At 40.1% G+C, this 8,001-nt stretch overlaps 1 long non-coding RNA gene across 1 annotated transcript in view; it reads right to left on the bottom strand.

The window, feature by feature from the left end:
• Positions 1–822: 822 nt before the first annotated feature.
• LOC131994365 (uncharacterized) overlaps positions 823–8,001 on the bottom strand; it is a 137,123-nt gene continuing 129,944 nt past the window's right edge. Inside the window, exon 4 of the long non-coding RNA XR_009396664.1 lies at positions 823–1,079. This is a non-coding gene — a long non-coding RNA (uncharacterized LOC131994365). The remainder of the gene's footprint in view (positions 1,080–8,001) is intronic.

Here is an 8,001-nt window from a genome sequence, read left to right as displayed (position 1 = left end):
TTGGAAGTGATACCTAAACGCAACGTTCTAAATTTCAGTCAAATCAGATAAGAATTGCGCCCTTTAGAGGCTCAAGAAGTCAAGACCCAATATCGATTTATATGGCAGCTATATCAAAACATGGACCGATTAAACCCATTTACAATCCCAACTGACCTACACTAATAAAAAGAATTTGTGCAAAATTTCAAGCGCCTAGTTTTACTCTTTCGAAAGTAAGCGTACTTTCGACAGAAAGACGGACCGACGGACGGACTGACGGACGGACCGACGGACGGACCGACGGACGGACCGACGGACGGACCGGCGGACGGACCGACGGACGGACCGACGGACGGACTGAGGGACGGACATGACTACATCGACTTAAAATGTCATCACGATCAAGAATATATATAATTTATGGGGTCTTAGACTCATATTTCGAGGTGTTACAAACAGAATGAAGAAATTAGTACACCCCTATCCTATGGTGGAGGATATATAGAAAGCCAAAGCGCGTTAAGTTCAGCTTAGTTAAAATTGTATATCCTCTACATGTATCGAATTTAGGGCGACCCTATGGCACGTTGGCCCGTTTTTTATCCACCACCATAGGGGTGCGCCAGAGAAACTTACCTATTTGAAAAAATTCCCGAGCGGTGAGTTGAGTGGGGAGGCGGTTTAGACGCGGTGCATCAGCAGTGGAAGTCACCAAGTTTGTTCCTCTCTCTAGTCAGTAGCCATCACGCTCTGGTTTAGGGAGCAGCGGGTCTTCGCTGTCGAGAGCCTCTTTTCTAACAGTTGCTCCTTGTTGCAATGCAACGGGCCTTTCCCGCTCGCTTTGAAATTTCTCCTCGCAGATCCCTTTCTGGCCGTAATTTGATTCTGTCGTAGGTGAGCTCATTTCGGGAGTGCGGAAGTGTCGCTAAACCCAGAAATAGACTTTAAGGGAACATCAAAACTCCCGGAAATATTGAATGAATGAGGATGTCAGTTATGCGTTCTCCTTAGTGTTCGGCTCGCAAACTTGGAGCTGCTATGGAAATTTCTGACACCACTGTTGAACAAATTCTCCATCAAGACTTTAAATTTAATCCCTATAAATAAAGAAAAAGGGAATAGAAAAACGTGAGTGTGAGCGAATTGAGATGTACAGGAGTCAGAATGAAGTCCGGAAATTCTACCAAAGAATAAAACATCAAACCTATGGCTTTGATGCAGGCACATCCTCCAGCAGAGACAAAAGAGGAAAGAAGGAAATCTGGTAACTGACACAGATAACATGCTGAGGATATGGAAAGAACATTTTCCATATCCTAGTGTCCGACGTTGGCGGCGAAGAGCATACCGCAGAACCAATCCCTGATGATAGTATAGAATGTGTATCTTCTAGTCAGAATGGGGTCCAAGAACTAAAGAACAACAAGGCAGCAGGAGCCGACGGGTTACCCGCTGAACTATTTAAGATCGGAGGCGACACGATAATAAGGCGTATGCATCAGCTTATCTGCACAATTTGGCTAGAAGAACGCATACCCATGTCCAATATTCTCGCCAGGATTCGAACCCGTTCAGCGCCATAGGCTATAATCGCACGAATTCGATATCCGCATTCAGGGCTAAGTGTCCCCACCCTAAAAATATATTAGAGAGTTAAAGAAGGCGCAGCGGAGCCGGCCCGGTTCGACTAGTGTCCTATATATTTGAAAAAGTAATTAAAACAAGTATCAAAGCGATCCACAGTGGAGGGCATATAAGACTAGGCCTTGTTTAAATAAGCACGCTTTTACTTGTTATTCGTATTGTAATCCTAAAAACCTATCAGTCCCATACCTACCATCCTTGACGGGTTTTTGAAGTGGAGCGTTCCCCATAAGAACTTGGCCCTTACGCACGGATCGAATTTGGAGCGACTACATGGGGTTTGGACCGTAATCTTTATCGGATCTGTTATTTACTCTTAAATACATTTCAGTTAAGTCCCATATTGTACCGATTGGTCTATATGGGGGGTTTTTGGAGTAGGGCGTTCCCCCCAGGAACTTGACCTTTCCTCACAAAGCGAATGTTTTTATCACATCTTTACATTACTCCCAAATACTTTTCAGCTAAGCCCCATATTGTATTGACCGATCTATATGCCCGCTTTGGGGGAGTTCGGATAGGGCACTCCCCCTATGAATTTGATCCCAAATTTAAATGTCCGATTTATGAGTTTAGAATACAAACGAAAATTCTCACAAATCGGTCAATCCATACCTGATATATCTCGGATTTATCGGCAAATATAGAGACTCTCCGTCTAGGGAGAGACGATTTAACGATGTCCGTGTGTCTGTACGTCTATTCGTCTGTCCGTCCGTATGTTGTAATCACTCCACAGCCTTCAAAAATTGAGAAATTGAGCTGAAATTTGGCACAGATACGTCTTTTTGATGCACGATGGTTAAGTTTTTGAACGGACCAAATTGGATCATATTTGGATATATCTGCCATATATACCGATCTGCCGATAAAGGGTTTAATGCCCATAAAAGCTTTATTTTCTATCCGATTTCGCTGAAATTTGAAATAGTGAGTAGCTTAAGGCTTTTCAAAATCTGACCCAAATATGCTACAGATCGGACTATATTTAGATATAGCTACTATATAGACCGATCTCCCGATAAAGGGTCTAATGCCCATAAAAACTTAATTTTTCATCCGATTTTGCTGAAATTTTAAACAGCAAGTAGTTTTAGGCCTTCCGACATCTGACTTAAGTTTGGTTAAGATCGGACTATATATAGATATAGCTGCCATATAGACCGATCTCCCGATAAAGGGTTTGAAGCCCATAAAAGATTATTTTATTGCCCAATTTCGCAGAAATTTTCAACAGTTGGTTATTGTAAGCCTCCCGACATCTGACGTCAATATGGTTCAGATCGGACTATATTTAGATATGGCTGTCATATAGACCGATCTGCCGAAAAAGGGTCTGAAGCCCATAAAAGCTTTATTTATTGTCCAATTTCGCTGAAATTTGAAAAAGTGGGTTATTTTAAGCCTCCCGACTCCTAACCTAAGTATGGATCAGATCGGACTATATTTAGATATAGCTGCCATATAGACCGATCTGCCGATAAAGGGTCTGAAGCCCATAAAAGATTAATTTATTGCCCAATTTGGCCGAAATTTTAAACAGTGGGTTATTTTAAGCCTCCCGACATCTGACCTAAGTATAGTTCAGATCGGACTAAATTTAGTATAGCTGCCATATAGACCGATCTCCCGATAAAGGGTATGAAGCCCATAAGGCTTTATTTATTGCCCAATTTCGCTGAAATTTGAAACAGTTTGTTATGTTAAGACTCCCGACTTTTGACTTTAATATGGTTCCGATCACACTATATTTAACTATAGCTGACATATAGACCGATCTGCCGATGAAGGGTCGGAAGCCCATAAAAGCTTTATTTTCTATCCGATTTCGCTGAAATTAGTAACAGTGAGTAGCTTAAGGCTTTTCAAAATCTGACCCAAATATGGTTCAGATCGGAGTATATTTAGATATAGCTGCCATATAGACCGATCTGCCGATAAAGGGTCTGAAGCCCATTAAAACTTTATTTATTTCCCGATTCAGCTGAAATTTGTAAACAGTGAGTTGTTCTGAGCCTCCCGATAATCGAGTTTAATATGGTTCAGATCGGACTATATTTAGATATAGCTGCCATATAGACCGATCTCCCGATAAAGGGTCTGAAGGCCATAAAAACTTTACTTTTTACCCGATTGCGCAGAAATTGGAAACAGTGAATAGCTTAAGGCTTTCCGACATCTGACCCAAATGTGGTTCAGATCGGGCTATATTTAGATATAGCTGCCATACAGACCGATCTGCCGATAAAGGGTCTGAAGACCATACAAGCTTTATTTTTTACCCGATTTCGCTGAAATTTTGAGCAGTTGGTTTTTGTAAGCCTCCCGACATCTGACGTCAATATGGTTGAGATCGGACTATATTTAGATATGGCTGTCATATAGACCGATCTGCCGATAAAGGGTCTGAAGCCCATAAAAGCTTTATTTATTACCCAATTTCGCAGAAATTTGAAACAGTGGGTTATTTCATGCCTCCCGACATCTGACCTTAATATGGATTACATCGGACTATATTCAGATCTAGCTGCTATATAGACCGTTCTCCCGATAAAGGGTCTGAAGACCATTAAAGCTTTATTTATTCCCCGATTTAGCTTAAATTTGAAACAGTGAGTAGTTTTAGGCGTACTAACATTTGACCCAAATGTGGTTCAGATCGGACTATATTTAGATATAGCTGCCATATATACCGATCTGCCTATAAAGGGTCTGAAGTCCATAAAAACTTTATTTATTACCCGATTTCGCTGAAATTTGAAACAGTTGGTTATTTAAGGTCTCCCGACAACCGTCCCAAATATGGTTCAGATCGGACTGTATTTACATATAGCTGTCATATATACCGATATGCCGATTAGGGGTATGAAGCCCATAATATATACCCGAGGTGATGGGTATCCAAAGTTCGACCAGGCCAAACTAAATGCCTTTTTACTTGTTGTAAGTATTTTTCGCAGTGTATCTCCTTATATCATTTTTATAATTTTTGTTTTTGGCGCTCAACTTAAATTCAGCTTGCGTTCTTCACACACTGTCAACTGTGTGGTGGGAGTTGGTTTTTTTTTATCAAACCATGCGTTATTTTTTGTATAAAAGCAAAAATATCTGATTACCCATCCTTTTTTGTTCTATGCCATGCAGGCAGTTGTTTTGAGCTCAGCTTCTTCTTTTTTAGTGCTATGCAATTCAAAAAATCAAAAGCAGCACCTGTTTTTATTTTGGTAGCTGGCCATGGCCTTATGTGAACGATGATCATATGACATTTAACACCTTTGGCAAACGAACCTATTTTGACAAGGGCTCTGATTCAGGAGTTCGCCCGTACATCCGTTGCGGAAGTTTCTCGTTCCTAAAGGGTTTCTCTGGGCTGATTATTTTACATGATTGTCCTTTGTACCGTCCCAAAAACAAAAGGCTCTACAGGTGATGATTGTTATTATTATACTGAAATTTGAGCTTATTGCTCATATTCATATATTTTTTGCTCAATTATTCAATTAAGCCTTGTTGGAAAAAAGGAAGCCACGCCAACGTAATTACTTGCATTATTACCAAAATTGTGCGAGCATTGTGAAAATTGTTTCCTGCTCACTGAGTTTGCTGCCTCATTTTGTTAGCCGTTACATTGTAGTGACAATGTTGCGGCATATTTGTTTGTCGTTTTTATCGTGGGTGTAGGTTTCACAGGCACAGGCACAGGATATTGTAAAAATCTCTGGCTTGGAAAGATTTTTTTTAAAACAACAATTTTTTTGAAGGACTCAAAATTTTGTATGACTTCCCTTGAAAATATCTTACAAAAGCAAAGCTTTCTCTGTCCATCTAAAAAATAAGAGATCGATAGATTTCTTTATCCAAACTCAGCGGGAGGTTCAAATATTTCATACGTGCCTTTCCAAAGGAAATACCTTTTAAAAATTTTCTAATTAGCTTTAGATTCATTTGATACCAGTGCACAATCAAGGTTTCAGATAAGATTTCAGGAAACCAAAAAAAATGGATTTTTTTTGAAAAAAAAATCTTTTTTTATGTTTAGGTCCACAGGATGTTTAATAATGCTATGCCTCTTAATACATATGGTATATGAAAGGTTTGTCAAGGAACTCAGCAAATTACATTTTAAAACAAGCAAAGAGGCGTTAAGTGCGGCCGATACCCACCACCTCCGGTATACATGTAAACCACTTTTCGCCAAATCCGGTGAAAAATGCATACCTTATGCCCCATAGCAGCTATATTGAAATACGTTCCGCTTTGGAACAAATACTAATAAGTACAAGTCATTGTTCATATCTAAAAATAAATCGATCTGAACCATATACGACACGGATGTGGAAAAGCCAAACATAGTCATTGTGTCAAATTTTAGTGAAATCGGATGAGATCGCCTCTAAGGGGTCCAAGATTTTATATCGAGATATCGGTCTACGTGGCAGCAATATCCAAATCTGGACCGATTTGGGCCAAATTGAAGAAAGTTGTTAAATGGCCTACACACAACTCACTGTCCCAAATTTTGGCGAAATCGGACAATGAATGCGCCTTTTATTAAGGCACCAAAACCTTAAATCGAGAAATCGGTCTACATGGCAGCTAAACCTAAATCTGAACCGATCAGGTTCAAATTGAAAAAGGATGTAGAAGGACCTAACACAACTCACTGTCCCAAATTTCGGCGACATCGTAGAAAAAATGCCCAAATTTCAGCAAAATCGGATAAAAAATGTGGCTTTTATGGGCCTAAGACTCTGAATTGGTGGATTGGTCGATATGGGGGCTATATCAAGATATAGTCCGATATAGCCCATCTTCGAACTTAAACTGCTTATAGACAAAAAAAGAATCTGTGTAAGGTTTCAGCTCAATATCTCTATTTTAAAAGATAACGGGGGACCACCGTAGCGTAGAGGTTTGCATGTCCGCCTATAACACTGCACGACTGGCGAGACCATCAGGAGGAAAAAACAAGTAAGAGCGTGCTAAGTACAGCCGGCCGGTGAATCTTATATACCCTCCACCATGGCTCGCATTTGTCGAGTTCTATACGCGGTATCTCCTTTTAGGCAAACAAAAAAATATATTGAATAAGAACTGTTATGCTATGGGAGCTATTTCAAGTTATAGTCCGATTTGGACCATAAATGAATGCTGAACATTGTAGAAGTCAGTGTGTAATATTTCACTTCACTCGGATAAGAATTGCGAATTGTAGGGACTCAAGAAGCAAAATCGGGAGATAGGTTTATATGGGAGCTGTATCAAGCTATTGATCGATTCAGACCATATTAGACACGTATGTTGAAGGTATTGAGAGAAGCCGTTCTACAAAATTTCTGTCAAATCGGATGAGAATTGCGCCCTCTAGAGGCTCAAGAAGTTAAGATCCCAGATGGGTTTATATGGCGGCTATATCAGTTTATGTACCGATTTGCTCCATACTCAGCACAGTTATTGGAAGTCATAATAAAACACCTCATGCTAAATTTCAGCCAAATTGGATGAGAATTGCGCCCTCTAGAGGCTCAAGAAGTCAAGATCCCAGATCGGTTTATATGACAGATATACCAGATTATGAACCGATTTAAATCAAACTTAACACAGTGTTTGGATGTGATACCAGAACACCACGTCCAAAGTTTCAACCAAATCGGATAACAATTGCCCCCTCTAGAGGCTCAAGAAGTCAAGACCCCAGATCGCTTTATATGACAGCTATACCAGATTATGAACCGATTTAAATCATACTTAGCGAAGTTGTTGGAATTCAAAATAAAACACCTCATGCAAAATTTCAGCCAAATCGGATAAGAATTGCGCTCTCTAGAGGCTCAAGAAGTCAAGACCCAAGATGGGTTTATATGGCAGCTATATCAGGTTATGGACCGATTTCAACCATACTCAGCACAGTTGTTGGAATTCAAAATAAAACACCTCATGCTAAATTTCAGCCAAGTCGGATACAAATTGGGCCCTCTAGAGGCTCAAGAAGTCAAGACCCAAGATCGGTTTATATGGCAGCTATATCAAAACATGGACCGATTTGGTCCATTTACAATCCCAACCGACCTAAACTAATAAAAAATATTTTATGCTAAATTTCAAGCGGCTAGCTTTACTCCTTTGAAAGTTAGCGTGCTTTCGACAGACAAACGCACGGACGGGCTGACATGGCTAGATCGACGTAAAATGACATGACGATCAAGAATATATATACTTTATGGGGTCTCAGACGCATATTTCGAGGTGTTACAAACAGAATGACGAAATTAGTATAGCACCATCCTATGGTGGAGGGTATAAAAAAAAAACTTGAAAAATTAAAAATTCGACAAAGCCCGTCCAGGATTCGAACCTGGAACCACGGAGCAACGG

Source organism: Stomoxys calcitrans, chromosome 1 (genome assembly GCF_963082655.1).
Source record: "Stomoxys calcitrans chromosome 1, idStoCalc2.1, whole genome shotgun sequence".
NCBI classification, from domain to species: Eukaryota; Metazoa; Arthropoda; class Insecta; order Diptera; family Muscidae; genus Stomoxys; species Stomoxys calcitrans.
Note: the sequence above shows the minus strand (reverse complement) of the source record. Positions and strands in the feature narration are given on the sequence as shown.